The sequence below is a fragment of the Halictus rubicundus genome, chromosome 11, assembly GCF_050948215.1.
Source record: "Halictus rubicundus isolate RS-2024b chromosome 11, iyHalRubi1_principal, whole genome shotgun sequence".
NCBI classification, from domain to species: domain Eukaryota; kingdom Metazoa; phylum Arthropoda; class Insecta; order Hymenoptera; family Halictidae; genus Halictus; species Halictus rubicundus.
Window position 1 is genome coordinate 8,556,990 of NC_135159.1, and position 24,992 is coordinate 8,581,981.

Here is a 24,992-nt window from a genome sequence, read left to right on the forward strand (position 1 = left end):
CGGGCACCCATCCAAAGTCGATTTACCCCCAGGGGGTGCAAACCCTTCCGAAAACCCTGGAAGATGTTTCGGATGCGTGAAATATTTTTTGCCGGATTTTTGGATATTTTTAACGTTTCAGGGCTGGGTCAAAATAGTCGTTGCATTGATTCACACGATGCGACAGTTACAGTGATTTACACTTTACATTTCCCCTTAAATAATTAATTTTCTAATATTCTTCCTACAATTTATAAATATTTGTAATTGTGGAATCTAGAATAGACCTTTAGCAATTTTCAAGTAAACATAGTGTTTCAGGGGACTCTGTGATACATTAACAAGTTATTAAACATTATTGATGTACTTGTTTCAAAGTAATTTCGACCAGTTTAACCAGAATTCCATATTAATTAACGTTGTTACTTTATACAGGATTACACAGGGCAGCCTCCCGATCGAGGACCATTTGAATCAAGTACACTAAAGTATAACCAAATACACTAAAATCGAGGACAACAAAACATCCTCTAGTCGTCGGATGAAAAAATTATAAAAATAAAACAAGTGACAAAGTCACAAAAATCGCAAACAAAGCAAAAACTTGATAGGGCCAGATTGATCAAGATTCCCAGTGACATAATCAAACTAAAAAATTATAGAAAATATAAGACATTATTATATAAAAATCGCAAAAATAGGTACAATCTAGTAGGACCAAATTGGGAATGGTTCTGAGTGACGTCGTCGGTATGAAAAATCCCCAAAAATGATGGAAATTACGAAAATTATAAAAATCGGAGAAATCGCAGAAATGGCGAAAATAGGAAAAATCTAGTAGGACCAAATTGATCAGGATTCCCAGTGACATAATCGAACTAAGAAATTATAGAAAATATAGAACATTATTATATGAAAATCGCAAAAATAGGTACAATCTAGTAGGACCAAATTGGGAATGGTTCTGAGTGACGTCGTCGGTATGAAAAACCCCAAAAACGATGGAAATTACGAAAATTATAAAAATCGGAGAAATCGCAGAAATGGCGAAAATAGGAAAAATCTAGTAAGGCCAGATTGATCAGGATTCCCAGTGACATAATCGAACTAAGAAATTATAGAAAATATAGAACATTATTATATGAAAATCGCAAAAATAGGTACAATCTAGTATGACCAAATTGGGAATGGTTCTGAGTGACGTCGTCGGTATGAAAAATCCCCAAAAATGATGGAAATTACGAAAATTATAAAAATCGGAGAAATCGCAGAAATGGCGAAAATAGGAAAAATCTAGTAGGACCAAATTGATCAGGATTCCGAGTGGCTCGACTCGATCGAGTGCCCAGCCAGCTCCATCCGCTGCCAATGGGCGAGCTGCTGGCCAAGGGTGCAGACGATGTGCCAGCAGGCGTGGGTGTTGGCCGGGTTGCAGGCCGAAGGAGGCGCCGGCGAGCACGTGACACACATATTGCCTACCTTTCGGGGCTCTCGAGCCAAAAAGCTTCCTGTCCCTGCTCGCTGGCCGGAATGGTAGAAAAACTAATCTACCAGATTAAATCTCTAATTCACGCGGTCTCGGATCCCGGAGATTTTATTCGCAGATAGAGCCGATGACGCTATCCTGCGTTTATGAAAAAGACGAGACTTTATCTTTCCGAGGGCACGCTGACTCGGTTAGGCGAGTCCCCGATGCAAGGGAGAGACAAACGATAATTGAATTCCTTTTTGATTCAGCAGATTTTCTCACTTGCGTGAATTTCCTTTTCATGGGCCGCTTAAAAAAAAATATAAATTATTGATATTAAGACAGAAAGTTTAAATTTCGAATTATCCGAAAAAATTTTCGACGTGAAACATTAGTAATATAATAAAATTCGCAATGCTACCGCATAGTTTTTACTAACTGTATGAATTTATTATTAATACTGAACTCGAGCCCGAAATATCGAGAACCTGTGCATCCCAGATTTCTGTTTAATTAATGTTGACGCAAGTTTGTTGTAAAAGCGCCGATGACCACGTACAGGGATTAGGAACTTTCCGAAATACCGTGATCCGATACTCTCTAATGTGAAACGTGAATTTAATAGCCAAACTTATTAACCCGAAATTAATTATTAAATAAAACCAACATTTAAAATTGATTAAGAAAACACATTTGATCGATGCAGTAGTCTACAAGTCCTATAAACAAATTGTCCAGAACCAATCATTGTCAGATTGATCGATAGACAGCAATTTAGGCAAGCGTTATTTAGGCACGAAACGATTGCGACCTATCGAACATCGATTTGTCTCCTCATATTAAATTTTCTTTACTGCATCCACAGCTTCCAAAAAACCACGAAAATCCATAAATATTTATTCTATAATTTTCTAGGATTTTTGTAAGCCACCAATCCATGGAAATCCCCACTCTAGTAACTAGTTAAGCACAAAACAGTTAACATATATGAAAAACTATTTGCTCCCTCATATTAAATTTTATTTTCTACGTCCACAACTTGCAAGAGTGAAAAACTATGAAAATCTACAATTACATCTATGCTACAATGTTCGGGGGATTTTTGTAAGCCACCAACCCATGGAAATCCCCACTCTAGTCACTAGTAAAAATTTATTTGTCCCCTCATATTAAATTTTCCACAAAATCCCCAATTACATCTATGGTACAATGTTCGGGGGATTTTTGTAACCCACCAACCCATGGAAATCCCCACTCCAATAACTAGTTAAGCACAAAACAGTTGATATCAATGAAAAATCTATTAATCGGCTCATATTAAATTTTCTTTTCTACGTCCACAACTCGCAAAATTAAAAACTATGAGAATCCCCAATTACATCTATGGTACAGTGTTCGGGGGATTTTTGGAAGGGGGAATTCTGACTGTGGCAATTATCGGGGTGCAGAACAATTGACATTTATTCGTTCCCCGATGTTCGAGCAAATTGTTCGATTGAGGAAGCGGACCAAACGTGGAAATTCGTAATTTTCCTGGAGTTTCGAGGTTCCGTTGGCAAAGTTGCCGGCTCCCATCAGAATCGATCAGCAAATAGCACTTTGCGGCGGCAGATAGAATTCCCCTAGACGCGGGCCGTGTTACGCGATTCATTCTGGCGAGGCTACGTGGACCGGGGTCACAACGCGCCTGGATTATGCATAACGCATGCATATATGCATCGGGGAAGACGCGCGGAGGGTCGACAGGTGCGAGCTACGGATTTTCCGATCCCGGGGTCCTCGACTTCCGGCACCGGCGAGGAATCGTCAATGCAAAGAATGTCTACGGGGTTTAACAAGGGTGGCAGGCCGGGATGGGAAACGGAAAAGTGTAAAGAGCAATGATGTGAGGACGGTGTAAAGAGGAATGGTGTATTAGATGGCGCCGCGCCAACCACCGCCTTTGCGCCCCTTGATGCCCGTGACCGGTCGGGCTACCTTGTCTGCGTTGCCATCATATTATGGGCAGCTTTGCGATTTTTTCCGGGCAAATGGGCGGAACTTTCGAAGCGCGATCTTTTGCGTTTTGTTGCGCAATGTGTAAGCATGTTTGCGGTCTAGTTGATTTTTCTCTTAGCTCTTCCATATCCGTGGAAAAAAATAAGTTAATAGTAATATTTACTTTAGGAAATATATACGGTAATGTTGCATAGGTTATCTTTGCGATTTTTTTCTGGAAAAATGGAAATAGCTTTCGAACTGTAACTTTTTGAGTTTTATTATGCAATAGTTCAGGAGCTTTGAGGTATTTTTTGTTTTCGTCTTAGGCGGCTCGTAGACCTGAAAAAAATTGTAACAGTAATACTGATACTGCAGAAAAATATTTTAGCGTGTTGTTATGGTTTACCTTGCGATTTTTTTCTGGAGAAATGGAAAGAGTTTTCGAACTGTAACTTTTTGAGTTTTATTATGCAATAGTTGAGGAGCTTTGAGGTATTTTTTGTTTTCGTCTTAGGCGGCTCGTAGACCTGAAAAAAATTGTAACAGTAATACTGATAATGCACAAAAATATTTTAGCGTGTTGTTATGGTTTACCTTGCGATTTTTTTCTGGAGAAATGGAAAGAGTTTTCGAACTGTAACTTTTTGAGTTTTATTATGCAATAGTTGAGGAGCTTTGAGGTATTTTTTGTTTTCGTCTTAGGCGGCTCGTACACCTGGAAAAAATTGTAACAGTAATACTGATACTGCACAAAAATATTTTAGCGTGTTATTATGGTTTACCTTGCGATTTTTTTCTGGAGAAATGGAAAGAGTTTTCGAACTGTAACTTTTTGAGTTTTATTATGCAATAGTTGAGGAGCTTTGAGGTATTTTTTGTTTTCGTCTTAGGCGGCTCGTACACCTGGAAAAAATTGTAACAGTAATACTGATACTGCACAAGAATATTTTAGCGTGTTGGTATGGTTCACTTTGGGATTTTTTTCTGCAGAAATGGGAGCAGCTATCGAGATGCAATTTTTTGTATTTTTCCCTACAATGTATGCAGAAATTTGCTACATTTTTCTTTTTTCTCCCAGAACAGCCTCTCCGAATCGAAAAAGATAAAGGAAGAGTAGCTTTTAGCAAGAATAACAGCACCGTGGTTTGATCTCCGTAGAACGAAATTAATTTCTCATGGTCCCTGAGGTTTCTGAGGTTCCTGCAGGAACGTTATGCAACAAGGTGTTTAGTAGAAGCTGCCCGTGTAGCATTTGGCCGTGGCTGCCTGTAATTTCGTGGCTTATTTAACCGACTGATATATTTTATTCGAATTTTCCACTGGCATATGCACAGTGTAATAAACTGACGCGGGGATACGTATGATAGGGCGCGCCGACGAGCTCGGAGAATCACCAGCGTTCCGTTGTAATGTATCCGGAAATATTTCATCCTTGCTTCATTAGCCATAGCGCGGCGAGTATTTAATTAAATAGCATAGCTTGTGCTATGGCTGCTCGAGATTAAGCAGCGGAACAGACACCAAGAAGAAGTAATTGTTCCTTTCGTACACTGTTCCAACAATAGACAAACCCACCCTTTCAATTATCTTCAAATATTTTTAATTAAATATTTGCAATAGTGTTTCACGAAATAATTTTATTAAATAAATAAGGTACATTGTATTCTGTTCTACGTATACATTCTCAGCCTTCAACTTTTTAACTCAAGAACAGTCTAAATTTATTTATTTATTTATTTGTAGACTAATGTCAATTTTCGGGGATTTTTCCTTCTTCGTAACAATGCCGAACTAAACACGACGTGCAACAACGACTGATGCTGCGAACTGAAAAGAAAAAATGTTTTTTTAACTCTCGAGAGTGTTCGAATAAACGGCGGGTAAATATTTGGCGGATTTTAGTTGTGCATTAGCAAAACAGGACGCGCGTTCGAAGAGGGTAGAAATGCGCCGGGTGATCCCCAACGGATATCGCGTTCGCATTTGTTCCGACGGACTTTGCATTCCAGTGGCAATTAATTCGATAACATTGAGTCATTCGCGGAATCCCTCCACGGCGCATTTTCCCGTGTGTTTTCGCAGGTGAACTGCCCCGAATCGCCGCGGCCGATCGATCCCTTTCGATATTGCCACCGGCCCGTCACGTGCAGAAATTTTATTTCCGCGTTAATGCGCTATAGTAACGCGTTCAACGTCGCGCCGTATTTATCCGACACGATATGAAACGTTTCGAGATTAAAACCCCAGGAAAATAGACGATCTCCGCGAATCTTTTTGACAGGAAAGCTCACAACCCAGAAATCAACTTTCCTCAACGTTTTCGCAATTTTCCAATGTTCTTTCTACGATGAAAAATCAATAATTGAGAATATCTTAATAAACTGGTCGAAAGCAACAGCAATTTCATTCGTAACTCAAGACTTTTCTACGGAGGAACTAGAAAGTGGACTAGGAACTAGGGGAAAACCTAGGGAAGGAATTGGGGTCTAGGGGCTAGGGAGAAACGTAGGGAAGGAATTGGGGACTAGGGGCTAGGGAGAAACTTGGGGGAGGAATTTAGTACTAGGAACTAGGGGAAAACCTAGGGAAAGAACTGGGGACTAGGGGCTAGGGAGAAACTTGGGGGAGTAATTTAGTACTAGGAACTAGGGAACAACCTAGGGAAGGAATTGGGGACTTGAGGCTAGGGAGAAACTTATGGAAAGAATTTGGTACTAGGAACTAGGAACTAGGAGAAGAACTGGAGACTAGGGGCTACAGAGAAACTTGGGGGAGGAATTGGGTACTAGGAACTAGGAGAAAGCCAAGGGAAAGAATTGGGGACTACGGGCTAGGGAGAAACTTGGGGGAGGATTTGGGGACTAGGGGCTAGAGAAAAACTTAGGGAAGGAATTGGGGACTAGGTGATAGAGATGACCTAGGGAAGAATTCAGAACTAGGGACTAAGAAATAGACTTGCCAAGTGACTAGGGAATTGAAGGTGAGACTAAACATGACATGTGATCCTAGGGATGTGAAAGAACTAGAAAAGCAAAAATGCGAAGAAGTGGAAGGAGAGAGAGAGGGAGGTGGTACGTCCAGCAGAGGGTCCGCCGGGTGTTTTGTGGACATTTCTTATAGCAGTCTCAGGTTACAGGCCAGTTCCTCTAATTTCAACAACCATTCAAACACACTATCCAGTTTTCCCTCAACTGAAGAGACTCTCGACGGGATTCACTGCGTCTCTACAATATCAAATCTTCCTACAGCTTCATTCCCAAGGCACCGGCTACCGTTGTCCCAGGACTCCCACGGAACCTCCAACAGTCTGACGCCCGAGACGAAGAAACTAAGACCAAAAGGAATCCCCCCTCCCCTCTTCCTCTCATGCGAATAGGCCGTCATCAGAGGCACAGAGGAGCGACCGGTCGTCAGAGACAATTCAATAAGGTCGCCGGAGTGTGGATTTTTCTGATTAGCCGGCGAAGTTGGACGGCCGGTGGCGCGTGATCGCCCTGCGAAAACAACCAAAGGAGAAGAACCCATGGGGTTGTGCTGGGGGGAGGGGGCGTGGGAGGCTTTGTCTTATTTTAAAACTCGGCTCCGCTCGGCCATTCACGTCATGCCCCGAAGAAATGCACTCAACACCTTCGGCACGGACACGCCAAGTTTCAATCGGTGTCGGAGCGCCGCTCCGTGAGCTGCTTACCGTCCTCATCATTTTTTCCTGATCGATAAATCGATTCGATACAGCCTGTCGGAGTCGATGATTCAATCCCGCATCCTGGAAAAAAAAATGATACAACATCTTCACCGACCGCCAAACATTTCAATAGAATTAATACGACCAAACAACAGATAAAATATTGAAAATGAAATAGTGGAACCGCGTGATAACCTCGGTGATGGGGATGGCAGAGTCTCTATGGGGATTTCTAGGGGATGAACTGCCATGACATAATGCTCAGCCAGTATCAGCTGAGGTGGTCTCAGTGCTTCTGACAATCGTTTATCAAAGTCGACCAGTGGACAATTCGAGATTGAGTCACGAACTGTTTCTCCGTGGAATTTTCTCGTGATCCAACATGGCGGCGACGTCCGTCATTTTTCTGCTTGCGTGGCCACGTTGGCTTCCATCACCTAGGAAATTTGAATTTGAGATATTTGGATGCTTAAATTTAAAATAAAATACTAGGGATTTATTTTGTACGTTTGGTACGGGTGAATTAACGATGGACGGATTTGTAGACGACAGTTTGGAATATTTGGAGGTGGTACCGATCCACCAGGTTCGTCTATTGGATTTTCGTCGCCCCCACTTGACAAATTCATCTGGATGCAAGGAATATATCCTACGTTTGCCAATTTCTGCACGTAAGCGAAACGTCAGCTTTTCGGGTTCCTTCGAGTTGGGCAACCGCCACCTGTCCCCCCACCCCTTCTTCAGTCTCTCTTGACGAGACGGATCCTCGAGCCGTGACCCCCTCTTGCGCCCGACTTTGTCACGTCCCTGATGAGGTGCCGTGAGATGCGTTTTATTGAATATCTCGAGAACTATTGGTCGTAGCGGAAAATCTCAAAAGTACAACTTGTGTGCTTTTCCATGAGGAATCTACATCCGCAGATAATTTTCGTCGTTTGTTTAAAATTCCTGTTAAAATATAAACTTATCTTTGTTATTCTGCATCTTGGAAACCATTGGAGGCTGTCATAAAGTTAATTTTGAGTATACCTTTTAGACAAATTTTTGACACGAAGAGAGGAAGAGAAATGTAATTTTTTAATAAGAAGCAAAATGGCGGTTTTAGTGTTCAATTCATTGAATGACAAGAAAAATAAAAAAGAATGATTTACGTGGCATAAAAAGCAAACGGACCATAAAAGTCGAGGGATTTATGGCAAAAGTGGCGGATCCGGACGTCAACATGTCCTCTCCGGACATGGAACGGCGAGAACTATTAAAAAGTTTCGAAACAACGATTCCATTATGCGCGGCCCGAATTAAAAGTGGAACTTGCCAGTCGGCGCCGGAAGTGGGTGAATAATTGACCTGTATTGCGGCGAGCAAGGATATGAGTTCGGACGTCGAGTTAAAACTTCCGAAATTAATTAGAAAAGTTATTCTGCGCGATTATAATTGCTCGCTCCATATCGACTCTCGCGTTTAAACCCGGACTAATTTGCATCCGCGAATTATTCGAACGCAGAGACTCGTTCGCCACGCGCTTTCCCGCCCTGTTTTCCTACGACAATGTGTTTTCACTACGAAGTTAGTTCCCCGGGGGCAAATAAACACGCTGCGGGAAAGAATAAAATAACAATTTCTTTACGTTCGGAAATAAACTGAAATAATAAACAAAGAACACTTTTGGAGGTTTAGGATTGGCCGCACTTCGATAATGGATGTATTTTGAAAATTTCGTTCACTAGGAATTCGGAAAAAATTCAGCCCTCTTAGAAAATATAAATATTAATTTTTGAAATATACAGGGTGTCAAGCACGGGGGTCATTCAAGCAGACTGTCATTTCTTGTTGAAATTTTCATTTCTTTGCCTTCAAGGTCACCCGAAGGTCACGGTATGCTAGGTCGTTGAATGCGTCTTGATTCAGGCTATAATACTGCTAAGTCAAAAATACAAAGTACCATTTTAAAAAATGAAGGTGACCTTGACAATACTAAAACAAAAATTGTTCTTGAACTTTTTGTATTGCAATGTACAGCTAATCGAAAACTGATCAACGTTTGTTTAAAGTATTTCTTTGTCAGATTATCGCAAGTACTTGAAAAATCGTGAAAAGTGTTATAATGATATTTGATCTTCTTCTGGTTTTGTTTTAATAAATTTTGAGGTGAACCTTACCGAACAGTTGAACTTTAAACAAAATATTGAAAACGTGGACATATTAGAACAGTAGCAGAACGGAGGGGTAGGTAGCATGTGATGGTCAGAGCCGCAGTTACTTGGCAATGTAAACACGTACACCCCTTTTTCCCGGAGCTAGACCATCGGTCCAATAAAATCGTGCCGCCCGTTCATTCCCTCTGGGCTTTCTTAACGACGTGCCAGGATAGACGAGGTCCAACTCCATGAAAAGTTATCCGTAGATTCAATATCGTTCGACCGGCTTCCCTCGAATTCCGCGCGAAATTAATTAAAAACAGGATAGGCCGGGGCTCTTTAACGTTTTCAAGAATACTCGCAAGTTTCCACCGTATCTCGGGAAAGGCTTCCCGGGCTGAATGCATTTCTGATTAATTAATGCTGGCCTCGGTCTCCTTGCCTCTCGACCGTTCGAAAATAATAACAATAATGGAAGACCTCCTCCACAAAAAACAACTGTCTTGGGAACTCGTCTTTCTCATACATTCGTGTAATCTTTATTCTTGGAATTGTAGCATAGTATCGTCGAACTTTTCACGAATTGTCGTGGGACGTTCGAGGGCAAAAACGCGGAACTAGTTTCGACATTTCTGCCAAATGCGGTTGTCGCCACGTTATCAGAACGGGCTGAACCAGATTTGTTATTGTTATTAGCGGGCAGTGGCGGTCGCTATCGAAGTTGGGACAACTCTTGATCTAGCATCGAGAAGCAAGTAGTTACGTAAGTGGAGCATGTCGATATCGAAATTCTGTTAACTACATGACTGGCGGCCACAGCCGCAGCGATGAACGGCTAGTGTCCGCAGCCATGGCGAGGAACGGCGAGCATTGACAAGGCTGGAACGTTGGCAATTAATAGGAGAGGTGGGACTTAATTAGTACAATCTCCGCGGTGTGTTCCATTCCCGGCGTATATCGCGTCTCGTGTCTACGTCCGCCTCTCATTGTGAACCCGAAATGCCTGGCGTTCCGGCACGTTCCTCAGAAGAAGCTAATATCGAAGCACCGGAAGTCTTAGGAACCAACTTCTTGCGAGAGATACCACCAAAATGCCGATTCCACTTGGGAAACTAATCGACAGCATTCTATTCGAAATTCTTCCTAATTACAAACATTTTCTAGATTTTTTAGTCATTTTCTGAGCTCAGACTATAGGATGGACCATCTAGAACCTCTAAACCGTTTGTCCATAACCTCTAACGCAGATCCTATCGGAAGAATTAAGATGAACTATATTCCAATTCCGGCAACAGTAATTAGTGTTCACAAATTGATAGAATGTGTCCAGCATAAGCTAAAGAATAAATTTCCTAACCTAAAAACAACTTTTACATATCACTCTTGCAAATGTAGTTGTATCCTTGCTTTATTCTGTCGTAGTAACATATTTATTACGACCTAGTAGTTTCTAGGAACTTAGCCTAAAAAATATGTACCATGATCTAAACAATATTTTACTTATTCTGTCATAGTAATGGGCCACGTCTGCTATGTAGTTTGTTTCTCAAGTTTTCTCTAGCAACCTAACCTAAAAAATAAATTTCCCACCGCGTAATCAATTTTGAAAATCTGATAACATTCTTGACTGTTAGCCGGACCATGTAGTTCCCCTAGTAACTTTTCTAAAAACCTAACCTATAAACTAGAGATCATGATGTAACAAATAATATTTTTGTAGCAAGTGTAGGCAAAGGAGAGGAAGATGACCTAGTTCAATTTTTAGCGATAGACGTTGACAGATACAGATAGACCAGAAGGAAAATTTCCCCAGGAGGCCAACTGCTGGAAAGTGACTAGAAACAAATGTGATGGCATCTTCGCGAACGTGAAGAAGCATGAAGGGGCGTTTCGTTTCATCGAGATGTGCTGTACAAACTGGGCTGTACCCCAGGCCGATAAATCTGTTAGCGTATGCGAATCGGCAGTCAAAGCCACCGGCGGGTTTAGCGAGGGCGCGAAACGCCAGGAGAAGCTGCGGGGGTCAAATGATAGGCGAGAGAGCGCATCTATTGGCTACTCAGTACGATCGTCACGTTCCCCGCGACAATTTATGACGATTGGAATAGCGGCCAGTTCGGCCATTACACGTCCACGTAACGGTATCGGACTACTAAAGTCCGGAACGAGACACCTTGCCAAACTAGTTCAATTAGCGGGCCGCCGTGAAAAAGGATTCGATGTCGTATCTGCCCCTAACGAACTTCCTGATGCGAATAATCCCCGATCCGATAACGGCACCCCATTCCGTCTGCCCTTTATTTCCAACACGGTTTCGTACCAAGTAGTGCTTACTTTCGGCTTTCTAATAAAGCGCACTTACACCTGCTAAATTCTTAATTTCTCGATGGTCACGTGACTTCGCCTAGTCTTTGGTTTCATGGTAAACCGTGCTCAAGCCTAGAAATTTTTAAAGTTTCCTGTAATCGCGTGATGTCACCTAACCTCCATCTAAAAGGAACTGTCCAGTTAAATTAAAGTCTGGACTCCTACTGAATATTTTATTTTTACTAGCGGAAATATTTTTTTCAGATAGTATTGCCAGGCGGAAAAATGAGCGCGTGAATGGTATTGGAAGCGAGTATAATTAACGTTGTTCGAACGGCAATATCGACAGGCATCGTCGTCGCTATTCTTCGCTCCGCGATTTTCGTGACACACTGCAAATCACGTACTCGCCGATAATGAATTTGCTGGCTAATAAATTCACGCTATCAACGCATCTGGATTAACGTTTCGGCCCCGTCACGTTAATATAGTGCCGGTAACGTGAGTGCTCGTTGACGTTAGCGCCGTATTTGCAAATGTTATGTACACGTCCAGAAAGCCGGGCAGCAACGGCGTACACGATCAGAGCACTGACATAATAAAGATTTATTTACTCCGCGCCCGACGTGTACGGTATAGCCGCTCCTGCGTTTCCCGTGCGAATCTATAATTCTGGCTAACTGACGCTCAAGTTTATAACTTAATCCCGGGGCAAAAAAAGGAACGGCGTAGCCCGTTCTGTCAGGAAATAGCAAAAATCTGCTGCCGTGACGAAGTAAAAAAATACTCCATCTTCAACAAGATTTTTAAAAAATTAGCTCATCAAGTTGACCTATTCATATTTCACAACTAGTGAACACAATGGGCTACGCCTGGCGTAATTTTCAAAAGCATGAAAAATATTTAAAATTGTATTTTAATATTTAACATTGTTTGAAGGCTGAGAAATTTGTCTTTCGCGGTCGCATTCGTAGAAAAAAGCCCAGACCAAACTAAAAGTCACAAAATATGAAAGAACATGATCAAGACTGCTTGTGCAGATTATCAACGAGCAGATTATGAGGGTTAGAGAATCGTTCATAAATCGTATGCAGAAATGTGGCATTAGAGTCACTATAAAGCTGTAAGGTCAACATTTTATAAGCCATTTTATGTCACAATAAGATTCCCCACCGAGCAACGAACGGCTTGCAAAAATCCTGTCCCCGCTTAAGGGGTTAATAACAATGGAAGCGCACCAGGACCGTGATAGCCAGCGAGAAACCGATTCAAATCGCGACAATGATGGCAATGCAAATCCGGCTGCACCATGAATAGCCCCGAGGTTTCCACGCATAACTCGGATCACATGCACCCACCCCGGCTCCCTAGACTGTCAGTTATTTATTAGGGTGAGCGATCATACCAACACAGCTGTCTCAACCCCGTGATTCGAGTGTTTAACGCAATTTTATTCATTACTGTCGAGTTTTCCGTCGAAACCACAACAATTCCTTCAGTTTTTCCATAAATTTGTACTCAATATTTTTCCAATCATTTCAATCTTAACGAATCGCGCTCCACAAGATCAAACTCTACAATAGCCCTCTGTGCAATTGTGGCTCCACAAATTTTCAGAATATGTATAATTGTATTTTTTAAGTTTTTAATACAGGCCCACATAGAAAAGCTGTAAACAACTTTTAGTATTTTCTCTGTAATTCCGAGCAATTAACTCCAATTCGATCAACTATAACTATGATATTCACCATTTCATATCTTAACCCCTTAAGTGACTAGCCTGCGATAGTTACCTGGTTCGTGCAGCGCATGCAGGCAAATTTATTAAAATTGTACACAGAAATTTATATTCCTTCGGGTATACAATTTATGGATTGATTTAATCATTTTTAAATTCTCTGTGCATTCGTTTCATTTCCTTTTATTTTCATTAGTCTACGAACTATCAGAAGTAACCGTCTTCATAAGTGGTTGATAAACCCTCGACTGCACACCTGAAAGTAAAAAGATCACTCTGAAAAGCCAAATCGTTACTCCCTCAATGTTTCTAATTCTGATAGCATATTTGCTACCCTAACAGATTCGATTGTATTCATAGTCCAGTTTTTCCTTATCATTGTACCACTCATTAGCTTAATATTCACAATACAAAAAGTTCAAATCGTACTGTGGCTTTCGAGAACAATTTAGAATATCCAAATATTCTAAAGTAATCTCCGGTTACTCTTTTTCTTGAAAGACGAGTAAAATTATTCCCATTAAACAATGAATTTGGTGCCATTATTGTGGCAAACTTGGCACTTACTTTTGTTGAGGTTTTAGGGAAGATTCCACACAAACGTTTGGTATACTTTATGTTTGATGCAAAAGCCAAAAGTTACTACATACTAAGAAATTAACAGGAGCGCGTGTTAAAACAAAAACATTCCGATGTCGCCATGCGGACATAACGAAAAAAAAATATAAAAGAACGCACACCCAAGCGTATAATAAATATTAATATGTAAGCGACCTCTGTTCATAACTCGGCATCACCAACATGTGACAATCCGGAACAGCTATCGGTGATTGGCCATTCTAACATCCCCTCTATCGATACGTGTTCCGGTAACAATCAATTCTTAATCGAGCTTAACGTACAATCTTTCATTTTAAATTTAACATGACACAACAGCGTTGGTGTTTTATATTGGGTAATGCCTTAGTAAATACGTCGGCAATCATTAATTCAGTCCTTAAATAACGAACAACTATTTCCCCTCTTTCAACCAACTCAATAGTCTTTTCATGTACACAATTTCGCGCGTAACCTCCCAGTGGACAGGGCGACCGACTGCTGCTTCTTGCTCTTCCAGCTTATTGGACCTTGCGACAGCATCAACACGTTTCCAGTACACGATCTCCTGTCTTCTCCCTGGATTATTGCTGAAGCGGCTCAAGGTATTCCCTGCAAATGCGATGTCTGGGCGTGTCGCATTAGCCAGATAGATTATTCCTCCAGTCACTTCTCTGTGTCGACAGCCTTGCATTTCAAAGGCTTCTTCTTGTAAATTTGGGCACATTTCTTGGGTTATTTTTATGTTTGATTCTATGGGAGACGAGACAGTTTTTGCATCTTTGATGCCGTATTTCTCAATTAATTCTTCTATGTACTTTTGTTGTGTTAATCGTATTTTTCCAATTTCTCCTTCCCGTTCTATTTGAATTCCCGAGATATTTTTCACCGGACCCAGGTCTTTCATTTTAAATGTACTCTTCATTTTTGATTTAATCGACTGAATTTTCTCGAGTTTTCTTGATGCAAGAAGAAGATCGTCCACATAAATTACGAGTATTACGCGATCATGCCCTTCTCCAAATACGTAGACGCATGGATCAGCGCTTGTTCGTTTTCCTGCGTTTTCTGTAATGTATTTGTCCAGTTTCCTATACCACTGTCTTCCCGATTGTTTCAGCCCATACAATGGTTTCAGAAGTTTACAAACCTTTTCCTCTTGACCCTTTTGTACCATCGTTTCTGGCTGTTCCATGTAAATTTCTTCGTTTAGCTCGCCTTGCACGTAAGCAGCTATGACATCCATCTGATGTACGTGCATTTTTGCATACACGGAAGCGGCCAGTAACGTTCTAATCGTTTCATATCGGGCCACTGGTGCGAAGACCTCGTCATAATCTATACCTGATTTCTGCGTGTGACCCCTTGCAACTAATCTGGCTTTGTATTTGTCGACTGTTCCATCTGGCAATATTTTCCTTTTGAATGCCCACCTACACGTCAGGATTTTTTTTATCTCTTGGTCTTGGTACCAAAATCCAGGTTTTGTTTTCCTTTAAATTATTGTGCTCAGTTTTGATTGGCTCTAGTCATGCTTCCTCGTCCTCTCTACCCGATATGTCGGATGGATAAATGGGATCCACGTCTTCTTTATTGATTACGTGGTACATTTTCTTAGGTCTTCCTTTCTGTCCTGTTCTTATAATCTTCGGACGACCGCGTCCTCTTTTCGACTCTTTTGCAACTTCGTATTTGCCTTGTTCATCATCGTCGCTCTCATGTTGCAATTGCCCGTCCTCTTTGTATGGTTCTTCATTGTCTAGGTCTGGTACATGGAATGATTCATTTTCCTGCAATTGAGACTGTTCTATTATTTCAAAAAATTTGACGTCACGAGCCTTTATGACTCGTTTTGTGCCGCGTTTCCACAAGCGGTACGCCTTTGATTCCTCAGAGTACCCGACCAATATGAATTTCTCACCTTTAGGTTGAAACTTACCTCGGCGCGACCCTTTTTGTAAAATGCTATTACCTTACTTCCTATTATCCTGAAGAACCCTACATACGGCTTTCTTTGCGTCCACATTTCATATGGTGTGATTCCGTCGAGTGCCTTCCTTGCACACCTGTTTCGTAGGTACGTCGCCGTATTAATGGCCTCGGCCCATAGAGAATTCGGTAGGTTGGCTTCAGTCATGACGCATCTTGCCATCTCAACTAGCGTACGGTTGGCCCGTTCTGCCCCTCCGTTCTGTTGGGGAATGTGTTCAACGCTTAAGGGGGCCGGCAGGGTTTGAAATCCATATACGTATGCATGTGTCAAAACCTTTTCAAACTATCGCTTCAATATTGCAATGAGCAGTTTAGAAGTGGTCAATTGTGTTTCCTAAAAGTCCAATCTATGTCTGTATAGAGCCCAAATTGCGAATTCCTACCTCATCGTGGAGTAATTTGTAATATTCGGCAGAAAATTCGAATTCTGAAGCAAGTATGACGTCACAAGATGGCTGCCGCTGAGAGATTCTCTTAATTTCGAGAGATTTAGTGTTCGTACTGAAAAAAAGGCTCTATACAGACGTAGCAAAGACATGTACAAACACGGTGGTGTGCATTTTGAATTGACTACTTACTTATTTAAGACGTAAAATGTCTAGAAAAAAAAGGCACAGCGTAACATAGCGTGACAGTCAAGGCCAAATGCCTGCCGGCCCCCTCAATTGATGCACGATGCCCTCTTCTTTCAGGAAGTTCTGGAACTTATTTGACCGGTATTCTCGTCCATTGTCTGTGCGAATCTTCTTAATCTTCCGACCCGTTTGTTTTTCTACTTTCCGCTTCAAATCCTTGAACGCTTGGAGAACGTCAGATCGATTCCGAAGCATCACGGTCTCGACGTATCGTGAGCAATCATCGATGAATGTCACGAAATATTTCGCTCCGCCGAGTGACTCTACATTCATCGGTCCACAAATGTCCGAATGCACGAGGTTCAAGACCTCCTTCTCCCGATTTTCAGAACTCTTGAACGGCTGGACGTGTACTTTACATTTAGCACATACTTCGCAATTCAATGTGCCTGATGATGAGAAATTCATACCTTTCACCATCTCGTCATCTTTCATTTTCTTCAGGTCATCAACGTTGATATGGCCGTATCTCTCATGCCATCTTATCAATTTTTCATTGGTAGCATCATTAGTTACCATTGCATTTGCCTCTTTTTCATCAACGACATATAGATGATCCCGTTTTGTAGCTGTTAATATGGTCGTACCTTCTTTATTAGTTATTTTCGCGCGATCTCATACGAATTGAACGGTATGACCGTTGTCGGTTGCACGCGAAATAGACAAAAGGTTGTTGCGCAATTTCGGCACGTATAGTGAGTTTCCTAATTTTACAGGTTTCGACCGTTTTCTTTTACACTAAGCTCTACGTTGCCCGTACCGACAGATTTTACGTGTTCGTTCGCGGCTGTATAGACTCTAAATTGTTCGTCCTTATTTATGTTTACAAATTTTTCAATCTCGTTACACATGTGTCTCGTTGCGCCGCTATCGAGACACCATGTATTCGCTTTCTTTGAGAGTTCGGTATTGCACGCAATCGCAGTTAACGCGTGAGATTGATATGTATTTTCGCGTTTATTTTGTGGCTTTGACTTACAATCTACGCTTTTGTGACGGGGTCGACCGCAATTAAAACATTTAATATTATGATATCGCGCTTTCGGTTTGTTATATTTTATATGCGCTCGCGATTGTGTTTCCTCTGTTCAAAACTGTCCTTCGTATACAACCCGTCATTTTTGATTTCGTTCTCGTTCGACTTTGCGTCGCGCTCGTTCTGTCTCGCTTCTTCTTCTTTGATTTTAGCCTTTAAATTATCGATCGATGGTATGTCATCACGGGACTCGATCGCGATACAAAAATTTTCAAATTCCGTCGGTAACGAAATCAATAGCATTACCGACAGGAGTTCGTCAGCAATTTCGATACCGGCTTCCTTAATCTGTTCGGCTTTTTCGACGAAATCGTTTACAAATTGCGAGACTGTCCGATCTGTCCTTCTTTCCATTCGTAGTAATTGCTTACACAATGTGGCTTTTCTAACTGGCCCTGTTGACTCAAAAATACTCTGTAGTTTATCCCACGCACACTTAGATGTACTTACCTTTTTTATGTGAGCGAGCTGACTGTGGGTAACGCTCAAGTTAATCAACGCCAGGGCTTTCCCATCCTTCCGTGTCCAATCCTCCGCATTTTCCTGCGGTTTCACCTCGGACCCGTCAACGTACTGCCATAAATCGTTGTACACCAAGACGCTCTTCATTTTGATCTTCCACAAGTCATAATTCTTTTCGGTCAGTTTCTCGACATTCGAAAACACAAACGTTTGGTATACTTTATGTTTAATGCAAAAGCCAAAAGTTACTACATACTAAGAAATTAACAGGAGCGCGTGTTAAAACAAAAACATTCCGATGTCGCCATGCGGACATAACGAAAAAAAAATATAAAAGAACGCACACCCAAGCGTATAATAAAAATTAATATGTAAGCGACCTCTGTCCATAACTCGGCATCACAAACATGTGACAATCCCGAACAGCTATCGGTGATTGGCCATTCTAACAACTTTTATATTCATTTTATAAATATATATTGGAATGTTTGTAAAATTTGGCCTATATAAAACTACTTTGGCATAAAGCGCTGTCCTCTTATAATTAGTGATACCATTACAGTAACAGTAGCCTAATTCATGGATTCTACATGTATTCAGTTTACCTTGGAGAGAGAAATTCCTGCAAACTTGGCATTTGAAATGCGTCTCTCTGAGGACACTTTTGCAACAGATCGCTATGCAATGCATCCGATGTTTCAAGGTATTGGTTGAATCAACCGTCTGTAATACAATAATTCTTCAGTTTGTGCTGGTCATCGAGTTTCTACCTACTGCGTCTGTGAATTGATATTACTGGAGGGAGCGAACTGATACCCTCCTCTGTCGCCCCACATCTGTGTAACTTGACGATTCTCATCCTTTTATGCGACACCGCTTCGCCACTCCAGTGAAATGGGCTAACACGGTTCTGTTGATACTATCTTGAACGTTGAATCCATTGTAACTCCACACGGGAGACTAAAATTTCAGTGAAATGCGTCGTTTAATGCATGCAGCAGCACGGTTGGACTGTTACAGAAATTCGCACATACCAGCGAAGCTTGATTTTCAGGTTATTCTGTTAACAGTGAAATTCAATTATTTAATTTTCTTCTAGTGCTATTATTTTTTGTCTCAATTCAGATTTGTGAAATAATTTCAAGCCTTGTATTAAATCTGTTTGTTTTTTCTCTTTCGACATATATATGAAACAAAAAGAAAACGAAACAATATATAGAAAACAAAAACGCATGTAATTGTTATTGTTTCTACTGTTTTTTTTTATGTACATATTTACTGAAACACTGATCAATCTGTGTTATCTGTGCTATCTGTTTATTTTTCGTTATGATGTGGACATTGTGTATTATTTATCTTGAAGCAAATATGTTTTCAATATACAATTAATTTGGTACGTATTTTATCGTCATTAATTGTGTATAGTAATAAACAATTGAATTAAAAGCTTACCGCAACTGTCACATAATATTGACACATAAGCATTGTTACGTGGTCGCCCACATAATGTTATATCGAATGAAGAGAAATTTATAAACAACTTATCCATTATGGTTAATGATTTTTAACTTAAAATAAGTTGTAATTTTTAGCAATGTTTAAACGTGAATCTCTTTTCCGAGGTTAAATTAGATTACTATATACTACTATACTACTATATATATACTTCCGTGCGTCTGTAGCGCCACATGCGACTCTTGAGGCGAATTATGTATAAAAGTAACATAATCGATGATAAAAGTGAGATCTTCAATTAAACGTTTCTTACATATTTCGATTATTGAAATTATTTTTCTTGAAATGACAAATGTAATAAAAAAATATAGTGGACTAGCATAATTTACGGAAGATGTGAAAGAATTTCGTTAATAAATATTTAGTTAATACTCTCTTTCTAGGACGACAGATTTCCGTAAATTTCAACTACAAATATTTATAAATTATTAACGGGATTATAAATTATTCGATATTAAAATTAGAAAATAAATTTTGTCAAGCTTCTAGTGTGTATTAATATTGATTATTTGTTATTTGGGAGAATAGTAGAGAAGATTCAAATTTGGCGCGAAAAGACCTATGAGGTTGGTAAAACAGTTTTCCCGGACTACGAAAGTATATACAATGGGTTCAATGTATTTTTTAATTCGTTTACGATAATTATTCCCAATTCTTACGAATTGTTTTTCAAATAGTGCAACTGGGAAATAAAAACTGCATATTTTCAGGACGAAATATTTCATAACGTGTTCAAACACTCAAACTATGAACTTAAATATGAATACCATTTGCTGTCAATCATTACTCATTTGCTATTCATTAAAGAACTTATGCTGAAAACAAGCTCCCAGTGTCAGCAATGTGCTGCTCTCAGCAAATTAGTTCTCAGTTTAGTAGACGATTGTTTAAAAAATAAAACAAACTTACCTTAACAAAAATAATTAATAAAATAAAACAAAAATAAAATAAAAAAACAAAAATGACACATTTTGCAGCACAACGCGTAAACAAAATAAATTCGAATCACCGTTTTTTGTACCGAAACTTTTTTAATTTGTACATCATAGTTCTACACTTTTCCGCTAGATTACAGTGCCTGCTATGACCTAATAGTTCAACTATAGCCCATATGTAGAATCTCTCGCAGTGAACGAAAACGGAGGGACTTATCTGTACCTGTCTGTACCTGACGTCTCTGTGATGGTGTCCGAAAGACTTTTGACACTAACACTTTTTGGCACTAAAAATTACACGGCACATGATTGTCACAAAGAACCCTATCCTTATTTGAAATGATGGCCTGATCGCCACACGCCTGGTGATTTGACAGCGGAAAAGCGGTTATGTTGGGTCCCTGCCCTTGAAGAAGGGCAAAGAATCGAGGAAGAACAAACACGTGTTACAAGGCCTATGTCATCAGTTCACGGAGTGACCGACCTTTCCAGAATGTGCCGATTTAGCATGCTTGAAAAAGTGCACGGTAACCAAAATATGCTTCGCGATGTATCACGTGATACTATACCTTCATGTAAACATTGTAGGGAAGACAAGGGATTTTTAAATAATATTTCAGGACGTAACACTTTGTTTACGACATACTATTGACAATTGACAGAATTGACGCAGTATATGAACGTAAATATTTTCGAGGAAATACAATAATTTATAACAACGATATTTCGTTTTTCAAATTACATACTTCAGCCAACGACAATGAATTATACTTATTCAGAATGCTATTGTTGTATTCCAACGAAATTAATATTTCTTTTAATGATCAAGACTTCCAAAAAATGACACATAGCTATTTATTTATTGTTTCTTTACGATATGTTTTAAATATGTTATTCATGACGATGATATAAAAAGTATAAAGATATACTAACATAGATTACAGTAAACTACCTTCAATAATTCGTGACAATATTTTTACAAAGGATAGTTTCAATCCAAATTAAATTATTTAATAAATCAAATATATAGAGTTTAACAGATTATAGCTATAATTTTCAATAAAATGAGAATCTTCACGTTGTACTATGGCTTGTGATTGGTCGAGCCTGGGGTTGTCGGCTCGGACCGGAAATAGATCTTGTAACCGGAGAACTCATTTATGGAAACATGGCGGCGACCGAACGCACGTCCTATTTTTGACTCGTCGAAAGACGATCTTCTTTCGGCTTCCTGTTCCTATTCTGTCTGCAATGAAAGTCGTCAGAATATAGCAAAATTACACCCTCCGTAAGAATATAACAAAATCACGAACTCTCGCATAGAAACAATTAGAACATTCACTAGAATATAGCAAAATTACAAACTCGACTAGAATATAGTAATTTTATAAACTCTACCAGAATATAGTGAATTTAAAAACTACAAGAAAAATAACAAAATTGACCGGAATGCAGTAAAACCCCAAGCTTAACTAGGATGTTTCAAAATTACAATATTGTCTGGAATATAGAAAAACCTCGATACTGTCTAAAATATAAGAAAATCACAAATCTGACCAGAATATAGCAAAATGGCAAACAACTAAAGAATATAATAAATATAATGGCAAACAACTAAAGAATATAATAATAAATCGTCTAAAATATAGTAAAATTGCGAATTCGACCAAATATAGTACAATTTCAAAATTGACTAGAATATGATAGGAAATAGATCATACTAAGATTACAAACTCGACCAGAATATAACCAAATTAAAAAATCGACTAGGATATAGCAAAATGAATCAACTAGAATATACCAAAATAAAATTGATCAGACAACAAAATTACAAATTCGACCAAACTATAGCAGGCTCATAAAATTAACAAGAAACATACTAAAATTTCAAGCTCTAACTTCAAATTTCGTCTAAAAAGTTGCAACTTTTCACTTACAGATAAAGCAAAGATTGCAAGAACATCGACGCATCTCTGTAACAAGTCGTTCGGCGCGAAGTTCAAACGATTCATTCCTACTTACTCAAACAACCGATCACGTGACCATCACACTTTCGCTCTGCAATCCGAAAAGTACTTACAGATAGTGATCGCAAACAGATTACTCTATCTAGATATGCTCTAAACACTTTTTCCTCTCACTGGAGTCCTCTTCCATCTGCAAGAATAAAACCTAACGCATGCGCCCGCGGTTGGCGGGCGTTCGAGCCCAGTCTGGGAGTCTTAAATAAAGCTGGCGACCACATGGTAGTCACGGGCAGGTCAGTAAATAGCGATCACGACCGTCCACATGGACGCTTGAACCCATGGAGAGCCGTCTATTTCTGACTTGAGCTCTGCTGCCAGCGGGTACCCTAAGGAAATCCTCTTGCGAACCAAAAATACTCTGTTCGGACCGTCCGGAACTTGGGATCCTCCACCACGGTCTTCATAGCTACCGGACCTTCTGACGTAGGTACAGTGGACCTAGATCCATCGTTTGTGTCCGTTGCTGAATCTGAAGATTCTCTGTTGCAGCAGCTGTGTTTGGCGATAGATGATCACCTGGGCGCAGCTCCATACTTCTTTACATTCCATACGTCGCATTCACTATGGGAAGTAAGGAAGCACGGAACCAGTGGCCCGGCCTAGGGCCTTTTCCGGCGAATCTGGTCACTACGGCGTGGTACCTGGAGTTGCGTAATCCACTGATAGGTGTCACCAGCTACCTGGTAAAATTCACTAGTGGCGTCGGGTGATCGTAGTCGATGGACGATGAGAGAGATGCTGCAAGCCGATGATGATGATGATGATGATGATCGCGAGACGCAACGGAGAGGAAAGGCTCCTGACCGGCCGGCTGCTTCAAACTGAATGCTACAAGCGGTTTGAGAGCACCGCTCGTCTCGCGGAGCCCTCTAAAAATGGCCGCGCCGATCTCATTGGCCTCCGCGTGTTCGTCGCCCCCCAAAGGCACATGTAAGCTTACACTTGAGTCTGCCGCGAGCTGTGCCGGTTCGGCTCGGCTCGGCTCCGCTCCCTCGCAGCGCATCGCGCCAAATTTGTCTTTACCCGAAAATAGTCAGTCCCACGGCTGCCACCACATGGCGACTATTCCTGGCCCAGACTCGAGTGATAACTTACCCAGGCTTCTGTCTCTTTCTCTCTCTCTTTCTCTCGCCCCACCTACCCCCTCGACCGGCCCTCCCCTAGCATGATTCTTCTTCTTCTTGGACGAGACCATGCCTTACAAAGACGTACGCAGAGATAGGATACGTTCTGGTGTCGTTGAACGGGAAGAGACGCTGCTAGGGATGCTGCATCTTTTGCTCGTACGAGGAATTGAGGGATTGATGGGTTAGGATACCTTGATTAGTCGAGGATGGTTTAGGCTGGTTTATGCCTTGGACGTACCGAGAGATGGGACACGTCCTGATGTCGTTGAACGGGGAAGGGCGCTGCTAGGGATGCTATATCTTTCGCTATTGCGAGGGATTGATGGGATAGGACACCTTAGTTGATCGAGGATGTTTAGGTTAGTTTGAGTAGAGTGACATATTTGTCTTGGGCTTGGGTGATAGGGCAGCATTGCAGTCTGGTGCTTTTTAACTGGGCTTTAGGGAAGCAAAAAAGTAACAGTTCATTAGTCTTCATTGCTTTGTTGATGATCTACTCTGACGAGGCTTGTTGGAAGTTGTAAGTATTGTAAGTTGTGAGATTTGCAAGATTGCTGATGTCAGGTGATTGGTTTAGAGCTAATCTGTCTAGGCACTTTAGGAGTAGTGTAATCAAGCTCTTCTGTATAGTGGCTCAAAGAACTATTTGTTATGAGTTTGTATGAATGGCGAATACAATAATGTTGACCTAAATGTTTGCACTGCTACTGTCCATATTTATGGGATACAAACCACCCCCAAACTTAGAGGATGTAGAACGTGATGGATAGATACTGATGGGGTTAGAAAGGAATGTCGCATACAAAAAATGTTCTTCTTTTCGCGAGAAGTAAGACAACATAAACAGAATTTTTTAAAGTACATATAATACTGGCGATGGCGCCAGTATTAAGGATTTCTTTTCTGCAAACGAAGTTGCAATAAGAGAATGTATTAATTGCTCGTTTAACACTACATTGTAGACGTGTTGGAGACCCGCCAGCGGCGTTATTGCTGCAAATAACGTTCTATAAATAATACTTGCGACAAACGATCTTGCTAGCCAGCTTGCTAGCGTTTCAGACACGAGTTCTGACGACTCGGACTCGTCTCGGCTACAAATTAAACAAGGTGAAAATGTAATTGTTATTTTTACGGAGGCGACGATTCGCGGGCAGCGTATTCCCAAGACATGTACCCATTTTATTATCAGTCTGAAATACACGTTTCATTAGGTGTTCGCGACACCAGCCATAAAGTGGCAGTTTAAGGGAGTTTAACGGGATCAATTTAGTTATTTTGAGTAAGCACGTTGCAACGCCTGTTTACCGGAAAAATGTCCGCGTATAAAAGACTTTAGGGATTAATGGCGTCGTTTGACAGTTTACTGCGTCG

At 40.6% G+C, this 24,992-nt stretch overlaps 2 protein-coding genes and 3 long non-coding RNA genes across 10 annotated transcripts in view; 2 read left to right on the top strand and 3 right to left on the bottom strand.

Moving 5' to 3' along the window:
• Mib1 (E3 ubiquitin-protein ligase mind bomb 1) overlaps window positions 1-24,992 on the top strand; it is a 607,096-nt gene that overhangs the window by 555,794 nt on the left and 26,310 nt on the right. The window lies entirely within an intron of this gene.
• The window catches only part of Mpp6 (M-phase phosphoprotein 6), a 72,250-nt gene that overhangs the window by 9,113 nt on the left and 38,145 nt on the right, over window positions 1-24,992 (top strand). The gene's annotated exons all lie outside the window — the stretch shown is intronic.
• On the bottom strand, window positions 6,244-9,774 carry LOC143358739 (uncharacterized). The gene is made up of 3 exons (XR_013082998.1): window positions 7,617-9,774; window positions 7,305-7,546; window positions 6,244-7,190 (listed from the first exon to the last, which is right to left on the bottom strand). It is a non-coding gene; the product is annotated as an uncharacterized LOC143358739 (long non-coding RNA).
• LOC143358738 (uncharacterized) lies at window positions 13,354-18,824 on the bottom strand. The gene is made up of 4 exons (XR_013082997.1): window positions 18,811-18,824; window positions 18,468-18,737; window positions 13,627-13,785; window positions 13,354-13,548 (listed from the first exon to the last, which is right to left on the bottom strand). It is a non-coding gene; the product is annotated as an uncharacterized LOC143358738 (long non-coding RNA).
• LOC143358750 (uncharacterized) lies at window positions 21,454-22,987 on the bottom strand. 2 transcript variants are annotated; one of them, XR_013083003.1, is made up of 3 exons: window positions 22,593-22,987; window positions 22,402-22,522; window positions 21,454-21,710 (listed from the first exon to the last, which is right to left on the bottom strand). It is a non-coding gene; the product is annotated as an uncharacterized LOC143358750 (long non-coding RNA). The 2 variants fall into 2 exon arrangements; XR_013083002.1 differs by having other exon boundaries at window positions 22,402-22,987.